General features: G+C 41.8%; 1 long non-coding RNA gene across 1 annotated transcript in view; it reads left to right on the forward strand.

Annotated features, from left to right (window-relative positions):
* LOC141569668 (uncharacterized) overlaps nucleotides 1-11,838 on the forward strand; it is a 49,482-nt gene extending 37,644 nt beyond the window's left edge. Inside the window, exon 2 of the long non-coding RNA XR_012493404.1 lies at nucleotides 10,186-11,838. This is a non-coding gene — a long non-coding RNA (uncharacterized LOC141569668). The remainder of the gene's footprint in view (nucleotides 1-10,185) is intronic.
* Nucleotides 11,839-13,334: the final 1,496 nt, after the last annotated feature.

The raw sequence follows: 13,334 nt of genomic DNA on the forward strand, positions 1-13,334 counted from the left end.
GACTGCGGCCCACAGTTCTCAAAACATCAAATTTTCTGTTGTTTTGATCTGACACTGCTACTGTTTCGCTTCTAGCACCGGGCATGTGGGGGCGGGGCGAGCTCTGGGAGGGGTGGGAGGGGGCGGCTAGTCTCAGTGCCTAAGGCTCCATTCTCTGCTCAGCAGTGAGGGCTTAAACCACCGTTTTCAGCCTTTTTCCCTCAGTCTTTTCTCCGACGTCTCTGCCGTGAGCGTTGGGTTCATCCGTGGTATATGCTGTCCCCTCAGCCCTGTGGGCTATAAGCGGAGCCCTAGCAGTCCGAGTTTTTCCCTCTCCCGCAGCTGCGGTAGTTCCGGGAAGCAGTGAGCTCGGCGCACTGAGCTAGGTCTGCGTCATGCGCCCGCGTGGCTCCGTCTCCGCGCACTTCTCCCTTTCCTCCTCCCTCCACTTGCGCGAATCTCCCACCTGTAGGTGATTTCAGTCGGTAGTGGGCCTCTTCGTCTTGCCTGTCTGCTGTGCAGGGAGTCCTTTGTGGAGTTTTTGTTGTTCGATTCGTTGTAAATTCCAGGGGAGCTTTACAGAGGCTCACCTCACGCCGCCATTTTTCCGGAAGTCATGATTTGCATTTTATTCTAAATACAAAAGATAGGCGAAGTATTGTTGCCAGAAAATGGGTTCTTGGTTTATGCCGCAGGAAAGAATTCAAAGATGCACCAAATAAGCCAAGCAAGCAAAGCCAAGGAAGTGGTATATATATATATATATATATATATATATATATATATATATATATATATATATATATATATATTTTTTTTTTTTTTTTTTTTTTTTAAAGGAAATAGTATACTGTCAGGATGGTGTGAGAGGGGCCGGCCCGGTGGCTCAGGCAGTTGGAGCTCCATGCTCCTAACTCCGAAGGCTGCCAGTTCGATTCCCACATGGGCCAGTGGTCTCTCAACCACAAGGTTGCCTGTTCGATTCCTTGAGTCCCGCAAGGGATGGTGGGCCATGCCCCCCACAACTAAGATTGAACACGACACCTTGAGCTGAGTTGCCGCTGAGCTCCCGGATGGCTCATTTGGTTGGAGCGTGTCCTCTCAACCACAAGGTTGCCAGTTCGACTCTTCAACTCCCGCAAGGGATGGTGGGCTGAGCCCCCCGCAACTAGCAACGGGCAACTGGACCTGGAACTGAGCTTCACCCTCCACAACTAAAACTGAAAGGACAACAACTTGAAGCTGAATGGCACCCTCCAAAACTAAGATTGAAAGGACAAAAACTTGACTTGGAAAAAAGTCCTGAAAGTACACATTGTTCCCCAATAAAGTCCTGTTCCCCTTCCCCAATAAAATCTTTTAAATAAATAAAATAATATAAATTAAAATAAAATAAAATAAAATAAAATAAAATAAAATAAAAGATGGTGTGAGAGCGGGTAGGTGCAGAGAAGAGCAACTGCCCTGAAGAACAAAGAGGTTTAGGATTTTATTACAATGATGGCACAAAATATTCAAGATTTAGGGGTGGTGTTATAGGCATTCCTAGGTGAGTTGTCACTGAGCATTCCTTCCTGTCAGGAGGTGGGATTCCCTTGTCCTTATTTGGCCCTTGTCAGAACAGTCATGGTGACACAGGAGGTAGAGATTATCCCCTGCCTGCAATGTTAATTTATATACCATTATAATCCATTACAATTAGCTAAAGTTCACTTTGAGGGGCAAGATGGTGTCCTGAGCTATTACCAAGATCTAGTCCTGGCTGGTCTGGTAGCTGTACCTTTTCTTAAGAATGACTTCATCTCTTCCTTCCTTTGTCTCCCCTTACTTCCTCATTCCTTTACTCTCCCCTCTCTCCCATTGTCCTATTCTTTCTGCCTACTGTAACAGTATGAACATCATCTGATTCACATTTTGAGAAGATAATGGTCAGACAGACAGGGAAAACTGGTTGAGCAACGGTTTCAGTGGTTCAGGACAGAGAATGATGGCTGGACTAAGGCTCACTCTGATTTTCTTTTCCCTGGACTCAGACTCTTCCTTTGTAAAGTGTAGGTAGAGGCTTAGTAGAAATGAATCAGCAGTGAAATCACATGGTTCTATGCTTTTTCTGTCTGACTTATTTTGCTCAGCATTACACCCTCAAGATCCATCCATGTTGTCACAAATGTTAAACCAAAAACAACAAAAGAACAAGACAAACAAATGAGAAACAGAAACTCATAGACACAGACAATAGTTTAGTGGTTACCAGAGGGTAAGGGGGGTGGGGGGGTGGAGGGTGGGAGATGAAGGTAAGGGGGATCAAATATATGGTGATGGAAGGAGAACTGACTCTGGGTGATGAACACACAATGGGATTTATAGATGATGTAATACAGAATTGTACACCTGAAATCTATGTAATTTTACTAACAATTGTCACCCCAATAAATTTAATTAAAAAAAAAAGAAATGAATCAGCAAACAATTATTCCCAAGTGCCCAAGTATAAATAAGTCTCCCTCTAGACTCTTGCTCTGTATAAAGATTTGAAATATGTTCAAGATTGATGGTGTTTTCCACTCCTCTCCACCAACTGCCTCCTTCCCTCACACCCAAGGTTCCACTCTATCAGGAACTCATTTGTGGCTTTTAATATGCTGAACCAGTCAGTGGCTTTCAAACCACTTTAGCCTAAAAAGTATTTGTTGTCTACCAAGTTCCTTGGCACCTGGAATAGGTGGGGTGGAAGATGCAAGAGTATGCACAGAACTGAAGAAGTAAATTCTGCTTCAAAAGTATATCACTGAAATTCTGCCTGAGTTTCCCACCTGCTGGCCTGCTCTGCAGATTTCAGGCTCAAGACTGCAACATCACTTCTTACCTAATTTCTAATCTGTCAGCAGGCCCTATGAATTTCAAATTTGTCAGCCCCCACAATTGTGTAAGCCAATTCCTTAAAAGAAATCTCTCTCTCTCTCTCTCTCTCTCTCTCTCTCTCTCTCTCTCTGTCTACACACACACACACACACACACACACACACATATCCTATTGGTCTGTTTCTCTAGAGGACCCTAATACAAACAGCATCTATTAAATTTTCATTTACACAAGGTACCAATAAAATCCTGTAACTAATAACCATGCTTTGAGGTATTAAACATATTGGCGAATCATTCTTAGTCCAACATCCTCTTGAAGTTTTCTGCGACAACTCCAGCAAGAGTCAAAGGAAGAAACTCTTAAAATCTTGGTAGGGATTCCTCGGTAGGGAGATAGGGTGTATGAAATGTTACAGTAAAAACATTTCAAAAGTAAGAGGTGTTGATCACATGCATTTAAGTGGAGTCACAAAATTGTTCAGTGAAAGATTAAGGATCTACCAGTTTGCTGAGACTATGACTTTCATTTTCTAACTAGCAGGTCACATGATATGTAACTATTACGGAGGTTGATTTTTTTCATCAAAATTCATCTTTTTTTTTTGCCTTCTATTTATTTATTTATTTATTTATTTATTTTTAAATTAAATTTATTGGGGTGACAATTGTTAGTAAAATTACATAGATTTCAGGTGTACAATTCTGTATTACATCATATATAAATCCCATTGTGTGTTCATCACCCAGAGTCAGTTCTCCTTCCATCACCATATATTGGATCCCCCTTACCCTCATCTCCCACCCCCCACCCCCCGCCCCCCTTACCCTCTGGCAACCACTAAACTATTGTCTGTGTCTATGAGTTTCTGTTTCTCATTTGTTTGTCTTGTTCATCAAAATTCATCTTTGTCTTCTTTTAGTAAGGCGCACATATTTTGTGTGTGTCCATGGCTTCTGAATCTCTTCTCCATGCTGTTTATTATAAATAAGTTTGTATGTGAAGTGATTTTGCCTTACAAATTTTTGTTTATTGCAAATAAGCAACTTCATTTGAGATAGGAAAAAAAGTGCCTCACAGGCAGTTCTTACATAGAGCCCAAGTTGAGAAATGTATATGTCCCCCAGAGCAGTGCTTCTCAGATGTTAATGTGCATAAGGATCCCTGAGGAGCTTATTAAAATGCAGATTTGCTTTCAGTAAGTCTGGGGTAGGGCTGGAGGTTCTGCATTTCTAACAACTTCCCAGGTGATGCCCATGCTGCTGGTCCCTGAACCACATTTTGTGTAGTAAGGATAGGTGGTTTCATCTATAACTATGATTCCAATCACAACTTACACTGCTAACTCTAGGATCTCTATCTTCCACTGAGGACTGTCATTTTTAACTTTCCCATTCCTCTTTAGCTCAGTAAATGGCAGCATTTCATTGCTCAAGCCAGAGACCTGTCATCCATGACCTCTCTTTCTTCCTCTTTACTTATCTAATGGATGACAAAATCCTGTCAAGTCTACTTTCAAAACCCCTCTCAAATTCATCATCTTTTCTCAGTCTCCACCGTAACATCTGGTATCCTCTCCCAAGCCACTATCATCTCTTGCCTGGGCCACCAAACACTGCCTTCTAGCTGAGTTCCCTTCTTTTATTCTTGCCCTCCCTTCTCTTCTGTGCAAGCAGACACATCTCTCTAAAATGCCAATGTGTTCATGCCACTCTCCTGCTTAAAACTCCTACTGCTATTGTTGCAGAATCCAAGACCAGAAAGAACCCAAGCAGCACTCAGAGAGTTAGGAGAGTCAGCTTTATTATGCCGGTGGGCTCAGCGGGATCCTTCCTAAAAGACTGAGCCCCTAGCAAGGTTTTGAGCAGGTTTTTATGGGGTGGGACTTCCTTGAGTTGAGGAAGGGCTAGGTGTCATCTGGTGATTGGCTCAAGGTGTCGCTTGGAGGGGGTTATGCGGAAGTGGGCTGGGGCTTAGGCTGGGGACTTCTCTCTCCACTTGGGCCACCATTTTAGCTCAGTTCCACATGGCAGGGAACCATTTTAAGGTCAGTTTCCCCATCACTATCATGATAAAGTGCAAACTCTGATTTCATCGTTCCCAAGGTTCTCCAATACCTGTTCCTTGATTATTTCTCAAGCTTCATGTCCCGTCAGTGTCCCATTCCCCTTTTGCACTCCAAGATCTGGTTATACATGCAGTCCTTTTCCATGTCTTGAATTGAGTCTTTTATCTCCATGCTTTTGCACATAATATACTGTTCACTCTGCCTGAGCACTCTTTTTCCACCTCATTCATTGGGAATTCCACCTCATTCATTTCTCATCCTTCAGGCTTCAGCTTAGATGTCATCTATATCGCTCCCTGTGTTACCTAAGCTTTGCTAAGAGCCCCTCCTCTGTGCTCCCACAGCTCTCTGTATTCGCCTGTCATAGCACTACCCTCATGGCATCCTAATTAACAGTTGACTTGTCTCCCTCGCTAGGATATGAGCACCATATGGGCAGGGACCATGTCTGTCTTGTACAGTGCTCAGTGCATGGCTTAGCAATTAATGGGTATTCATAAACATTTATGAATGAATGACTAAATGAAGGAGTAAATGAATGTCAGGCATTCTGTATCTTCTGGTTTCAGGACTCTACTGTTCCTCAGCCTCTAAAGCATTTGCCGGTTTTTCTTGGAACTCCCACCAATCTTGTTTGATTTGCCCCAGGCATGCAGTGCAATCTTCCAGATACACTCAGGGTCAAGCAGCCAAACTGAGGGGTTGAGGATGGGGCAATAGGGTGGTGATGGTGCTCATGTTCCTGGTGAGTTAGTAGTATTGCCTGTGTAGTTGAAAGCTTTTTTTTTGTACTTATAATTATAATTTTTCTTAATATCACATCTTTCTCAAGTGGAAGGTGAATACCATGTGGACTGTTTCTACCACTTTTGAAGGCCTCCAACTTTGCTGGTCCCATGCTTAACACTTGATAAGCAGCAGCCTCAGAGGTGAATTGGGTTTGTGTGCAGAGGGATTGAATGTTTTGTTTAACTCCCCTTGCCAGAGGAGACAGTTTGGCTGTGCATTGGTTGCTGATGATTTTGAGGATCGTTGGCAAAGATAACCAAACTAGAATTGTGCTCTTGCCCTTGTTTTATTGAGGTGTGGGGTGTCCTCTTGAGTGAAGTCATTGTTCTCTGCTAATATTGGTTTTTGTTATAACAACTTTGCTATGGGAATAAAGTCTTCCCGGGTCTTTGTTATTCATTTTAATGTGTAAACATGTAAAATCCAACCAGCCACTTCTGAAAAGAAAAAGGGAATTTTACATCTGGGAGAAGAGATAAGATTTGTCTTACCGTTGTGAATTTCTTATTCTGCATAATTAATGTCACAGTTTTCATTTTCACTGTGCCTTTTAGTCTTTTCCTTGGGTTTGACTAACAATGGACCCTTTACAACTCACCCCAGAGAAACTGTGGATTAATTTATATGTTGTGTTCTAGAAACACAGATAGGCAACATAGAGTCAAAATTCAAGGGTGTATGATAAGTTAACCTAAGGTTCAGCACAATGGTTGCAGAATTCTTTAGTAAATGATTTGTAAATAAACATTTAGATGTTTTAAAGAGATTCTAAGTTGAATTCTTTTGTACATTAGATAATTCACTCACTGTGAATAAGTAACCAATACTTGATTTAGTTTAATACTTTGCATTTTTCATATTGGATTTTTCTAAAATCAGGCACAATGATACTGACAAATCACCTACCATGTAATTTCTTTTTGGGTAAGCCTCAACAACCCACTCTCTAATATATGCAGTTGTAAACCAGTGTTGCAGACATTAATGTTATTAAGCAAGTTTTTCTGGTTCTCCTTGGACACATGGTAGGATTTCATTTCCTGGTCTCTTTGCAGTCAGTTGGGGCCATGTGAGTTGAAAGTAGTTGCTATGTACTGAATGTCTTTGTCCCCTCAGAATTCATATGTTAAAGCCCTAAAATTCTCAATGTGATGGTATTTGGAGGTGGATCCTTTGGGAGGTAATTAGGTCATAAACGTGGAGCCCACATGAATAGGATTAGTGCCCTCATAAGAAGAGACATGAAAAAATAAGAGAGTAAAGAATAACAAAAGGAGGAGGAAGAAGAGAGATGTTCTCTCTCTGCCATTTGAGAACACAAGAAGAAGGTAGTCATCTGCAAACCAGGAAGAGGGCTCTCACCAGGAACCAAATCAGCTGGCACCTTGATCTTGGACTTCCCAGCCTCTAGGACTGTTAGAAATAAATTTTCATTAAGGCACAAGCTATGGTATTTTGTTTTAGCATCCCAAGCTAAGACAGTGGTAATGATATGTCACTTCTAGACCAGAACACTTAGTTACCTATGGCAGGTTCTCTGGAGCTCTCTATCCATTAGACTGGGTCCATAAGTGATCATAAAGATACCCCTGCCAGTTCGTGACAGACATGAAGAATGAGTGAGAAATAAATATTTGTTATTTTAAGCCACTGAGATTTAACAGTCCTTACCCCAGAATATCCTAGCCTATCCTGATTGTGTGTGGCATAGGCCAGGTATGGCATGAGCCTTGCCTCCATATAGAGGAGAAATCAAGGATGTTAATCTTGAAGTTTGTTATGCTAGACGGGCCATCTGTCCACTTATAGTTTCTGTCTAAGGCTATTTGGTGGCTTCACCTAATAATATACCTGGGAAAGACTAGTTCCTCTTCAGCCCAGTCATAACTGGAGTGCTGGAAGGTCATCTAAAGCTGATGCTATTCCTTTCCAGAAGCCTTCAATCCTGTCTTTTCCAGACCAAAGGCACACTGAATTACAATGCAGATTTTGGGAAACAAAAGTTCAAGGGCTATCAGAGTCATGATTCCCTCAGTGACTATTTTTCTGCTAATAGACCCTATGCCTTTGGTCAAGGGGTGGCCACCTGACTCAAAGTGGGCTAATCAGATCCTTCCTTGGAATTTTTCATACTAATATAGGATACAAGCTATAAAGATATAAGCCAGACCTGTTTAATGTCTTCTTCCCTGCCTCAGTAGAAAATCTGACAGCAGTAGGTAGAAAAGTAAGTGTTCCAAGAGAAGCAGCAAGGAGAAATAGAGGAATGGAGATCTAGAGATAGTGGGTGAGAGAGAGGTAATGGCATTTGTGTTCCTTCATTTAGTCATCACCGAGGCCTGCTCCATCCCTGCCATTTTACATTTTTGGTTCTTGAGTCAATAAATGTAATCCTCACCCCCACTGCTTATTTTGCTCAAGCTAGTTCTAGTTGAGCTTCTGCCACTTACAACTAAATGAGTCCTGATTAATAAAGTGGTTTAAGCAACTCTCTTTCTTCTTATTAGTATCTCAAAGTGATTTTATCTCAGTGTTTCCCAACTCTTTTACATTGTGACACAAATGGAAAGTGATAACATTTGTATGGCACCTAAGGGTATACTGGAGGGAATTTGGGACTCATTAACAACATTCATTACTTTTTTGTATCATATAATTATAAGAAAAATAAATATAAAATACTAAAGAAGACATTAAATATTTGTGTATAACTTATAAATAAAATATTTTCAAAAATGTTCAATGGAAAACAAGCTTGCTTCCTTCAGTATAACTTTTTATATCAGGTATTCTGCTTAAAATGATTACACACCATTCCCTATCAAGATTTTAGAAATGACTCTGAATTTTTCATGGTCGCCACTGACAAGAAGCTTTGTGCCCACAAGTGGGCAATAAAGATAATTTAAACTTTGTCTAACAGCTGTTCATTTTCTGTTGTTGATAAATACTATGATAAAATATCTTGTGATGACACAAATGGATTTCAAATCCAGTTGAACTTCTTCATATCAAGCACAGTATTTCAAAATAATGATGATGCTACAATTTGTAGAACATATATGCAGTCACCATGTGGCTTACTTGGATGCAACTAAAAGGGCATATAAAACAGATGTTAAGAATGTGACATATGTGGAAATAGGGATTTGAGTCTGGTACCTGAACCCCCAGCAGTTCCCCTCCTCACAGCCTCCTCTAGCATCCCTCAAACTGATGCTGGTAGTGGTGCACCTCCTTCGGTATGCTCAGCATGAAGCAGTGGAGCAGTGAGGGGCCGGAAGTACCCTTTGTGCTGGCTGCCCATGAATACTGTAGGGCAGAATTCCACATTCTGTACTATAGGGTCTGTCTTCTGAAAAAAAACATTTAGACTGCTGTCAGCTGGTGGCAACTGGCCAGGGGGCTCTGGCTCCCCCAAGCTGTGCCGGATTGCCAAGATTAGTAATTAGTAATTCTTGCCCACTTCTAATCCATTGGCAGCACACCAGCTCGGCAAAGCCCATCAGTTGGGGAGCTCTGCTTTATCTATTAACTCTTTCTCTAGAACTACAAATGGGGATAGGAGTAAGTCTCGCCATTTTAGGCTTTCAGAGGGGGGGAGTCCCACTTCACTCTCTCTCAAGCTTTCTCTCTACAGTCCCCCCAGTATTTGTTTTGTGGTTCCTCCAGCATTCCCACCCTCTTTTTTTGGAAACCACACTAGTCTCAACAGAAAGAGTTCCAGAATATTTTGGATTCTTCATCTGGATACAGATGGCGGCTTGCTGCAACCCAGGTTTGACAAGCTTTGAGGCTGAGGCCTGTGGGTGTCATGACCTGCCCATAGCTGAGTCTAGCACTCCTTCAATTACTACTCCCAAAACCCCCTAGAGAAACTTCTGTGGCACTGCAAGCCTCAACCACCACGGCACCAGGGATGGGGTTGGACTGCTGGACTCCTAGCAATGCCATGTTTTAGCAACAGTGACAACAGCTGAAGAAAACATTTCCTAGGTGGAGTGAGCAGGCTTCCAGCTTTCTTTCCTCATTGACGCTTTGAGATGAATATGCACCCTTGAGATTCACAGAACTCTTGTGAGAGGGAGCACTCTGGAGAGGGAAGAAGCATATTTTAATGATAGGTAAAATGAGGGGTTAGGGATAATATAATCAGAAAAGTAATAGAAATGTAATTGTTTTACTTTAAGCTAAATAAGTGGTATTTTTTTCACACTTTGAATTTGTTCTTTCCCAAAACACAATTACCTTAAGTTATTATTAGCTCCTAGCACAACTGGCCTTAAGAGAGGCCTTATTAACATAGTGAAACAAAGTCCTCTCTGTTAATCTTGCCTGTTTTTGACTTCAAATCTCATTGCAAACTTCACTTTCTTCAGGAAGCTAATCCCTGTTCTGTCAGCTTCTTTAATCTTGGGTGTCCTTGGGAAAGTAGAACAAAAGTTCTGAGTTTTTCTCATATTTGTTCATGTGTTCAAATTTATAGGATTGAATCCACCAGCTGATGACTCCACTTATTGTAGTGCTCTTTCTCCTGTGGCTCTGGTCTACCTGGAAAACATGAAGAAAGGAGCCAAAGTACAAAGGAATGTTGGAACCAGAGTCAAGGTCCTGGGAGTTGCCTCCTTTTCTTCTCCCTGGAATTATAAATATCATTTAGGTCATGAAACTGCTACCTGGGTTAACAGCCAAGTCACTGCCTACCCTCAGCTGGGGTGGTATTTCAGCTTGCCAGTGTTGCTGTTCATTTCTTAACTCTCATGCTTCCTCCTCTGTGCTTCTCTAAGCCACGTAAACTTTTCCCACCATAGCACTTACCACCCTGTTTCCTTCTGTGTCTTTCCCACTGTAACAAAAACTCAATGAGGTCAGAGCCTGTGTCTGCTTTGTTCTCTACTGTACTTCCAACACCTAGCATAAGGTCAACCTAATTCTATTTGTCTGGGTAGCCTGAACAAATTTATTCCTTTCTCTAAGCCTCTGTTTCCCTATCTGTAAAATGAGGACTATGGGCTAAATACGCTCAAGATCCTTTTCAGTTTTGACATTTTATGGTTTACTTTCCTGAAATGTCATTCCTACTCCCAGTAAGATTCTTCACTGATGAACTCACCTTGCATTTTGATAATACCAAAATTGTCCAAAGTGAGATCTTGCAATATATTCTGTTCATTTCAGAATTATTTTCCATAGCCGTTTCTTCTCCCTTTTATTACTTTTTTTTCAAAGAAGAAAGATTTCTCCTTCTATCCAAAGCTCACTCCTCCATCTATACTCTCTACCTCTCCCTGATATGCTCCTCTGCAATTTTACTTTCATCCATTCATTCAACAAACATTTGTTGAACCCTACTATATGTCAGTCACTACGCTAGGCACTAAGGATAGGACTATATGCAAATATAATCTTTGCCTTCAAAGAATTTATACTCTTTGTCTATCATACCTCTGCAGAGGCTTTCAAATCTTTATGTTTAACCTGGATACTTTTCCAAAGCTTTAAACACTAATATTCCAAGTTTCTTTGGGGTATCTACATATGGATGTCCCATCAACCTTTCAGATCATATGTAACATATCCCAAACTAAACTCTTCTTTTCCAAAGGGTTTTCTTGTTGATAGTCTTACTTCACTCAATGTTTCTATAATGGTCTGAGCCACACAAATTTGAGGCCCTAGAGTTATAGCTGCCTTCCTTCTATTTACTATCTATGATAGCCCAAATAATGGCTTCCCATAAAATATCCAGGTCCTAATTCCTGGAATCTGTGAATGTTACCTTATATGGCAAAGGGACTTTGCAGATGTGATTAAGAATCTTGAGGTGGGAAGATTATCCTGGATTATCTGGGTGAATCTGATGTAATCACAAGTGTCCTTAAAAGAGAGAGGCTGAGGGAGATTTGACACAAATAAGGAGAAGGCAAGTGACTATGGTGGCAGAGACTGGAGTGACGCAGCCACAAGGCAAGGGATGCTGGCAGCCACCAGAAGCTGAAAGAGGCAAAAAACAGATTCTCCCCTGGAATCTTCAGAAAGAACCAGCCGTATCAACACCTTGATTTTCTCCTCATAAGATTCATTTCGGACTTCTGGCCTCCAGAACTTTAATAGAATAAATTTTTGTTATTTTAAGTTACTAAGTTAGTGATAGTTTGTTACAGCAGCTGTAGGAAATGAATACACTGTCCTACCTCAAATCAGTTGTTACAGTCCTTTTGAGTCTACTTCCACCTGTCTTCCAAATCCATTCTCTCTTCACCATCTCCACCACTGTTGTCCTAGTTCAGGTTCTCATTACTTTTACCACATGTTACTAAAATAGCTTTCTAGCTTGTCTCCCTTAAATCTCACCTCCTCCAATTCATCTTCCAGAGTGACTGTTCTGAAAAAAAAGTGTGGATACTACCTGATATTTAAAACCTTCCACAGGTCTTAAGTATTCCAAATAATTTGGCCATAAACTGCTTGAACATATCCAGAGATGAGGACCTTCCTGACTTGTGATATAGTTAATACAATTATTAGACAAGTTACTGTTTGAAAGTTATTCCCGTAACTTCTGTCTATTAGACCTAAGTCTACTCATCAGGCCATTCCTGGTTCCTAGCCTCTACTTCTGTCTTCCCTGTGCAATTTACTTGGCTAGGGTGAGCTAAATTTCCCATAATTTTCCTAGTACATTTCATATTAGGGTGGGCCTCAAGAGAGATACTTGTGTGAGATTTGAAAGGTGTAAATGAAACAGCAGCCATTTTATAGTTCATGCATGTGGCTGACGTGTTGACTCACTGTGGGGACAGAGTCTCAGAGGGCAGATTCCAGGCTCTCGGCCTCACGTGGAAAGTGCTGGCTTGGTTATTAGATAGCCATCAGCTGTAATCAGATGGCCATCGGCTGTGGCCAGGTGGCTATCAGCTGTTACCGGTTAGCCATTAGCCACTAATATAACTGCCGTGGCTACACTAGGGGATTGGTTGGTTGGTTGGCTGGCAGAGAAGCGGAGGGCAGATTGTGGCTCCTGCTTCCTGTGTCTCCAACCCAGCCATCAGCGTGACTATAGTGGTATGACTCCCCTATCTATGGCTCCGTGGGTGTTCCTTTTTGGTCTCACCATATCCTGCGTCCTTATGTGGGGAGCGGGACCAGAGACCCTGCATGACACATTGTTGTTATGAGGCTCAGGCTTGGCCTGCAACTGCTCCACCTTCCCCTGGATCTCTCTTCAGCTTCTCCCACTCCAAGGACAGGTATCTATGTTTAGCAGGACACCCATACTACCAAAATCAGACACAACAAGAACTGACATGGGTTTTGGCCTGTCCTTTTCAGTTCCAGCTTGTCCTTGTGGGTTTCAGCTTGTCCTTGCTCTTCTACACTTTACTTTCTTCTTCCCTTGCCAACTGCCAGCCCTCCTGGTGTCTCTGCTTCTTGAATTAAACCCTGATTGAGACACTACCTCTGTTGGGACCATTTACTAGGGAATCATCCATTCCCTTAGCTGCAGCCTCAGCTCTGTCCCAAGCTCTAAGACCTACCCTGCCTGACCATAGGCCAAAGGGAAGTCAATGATTGTAGCCCAGTACTCTGAGATTCTTTCTCAGGTCACTCTTACTGTGGGGCAAGCCTTGAGAT

The sequence above is a fragment of the Rhinolophus sinicus genome, chromosome 18 (assembly GCF_057876585.1).
Source record: "Rhinolophus sinicus isolate RSI-liver-muscle chromosome 18, RSI-T2T, whole genome shotgun sequence".
In the NCBI taxonomy this organism is placed as follows: domain Eukaryota; kingdom Metazoa; phylum Chordata; class Mammalia; order Chiroptera; family Rhinolophidae; genus Rhinolophus; species Rhinolophus sinicus.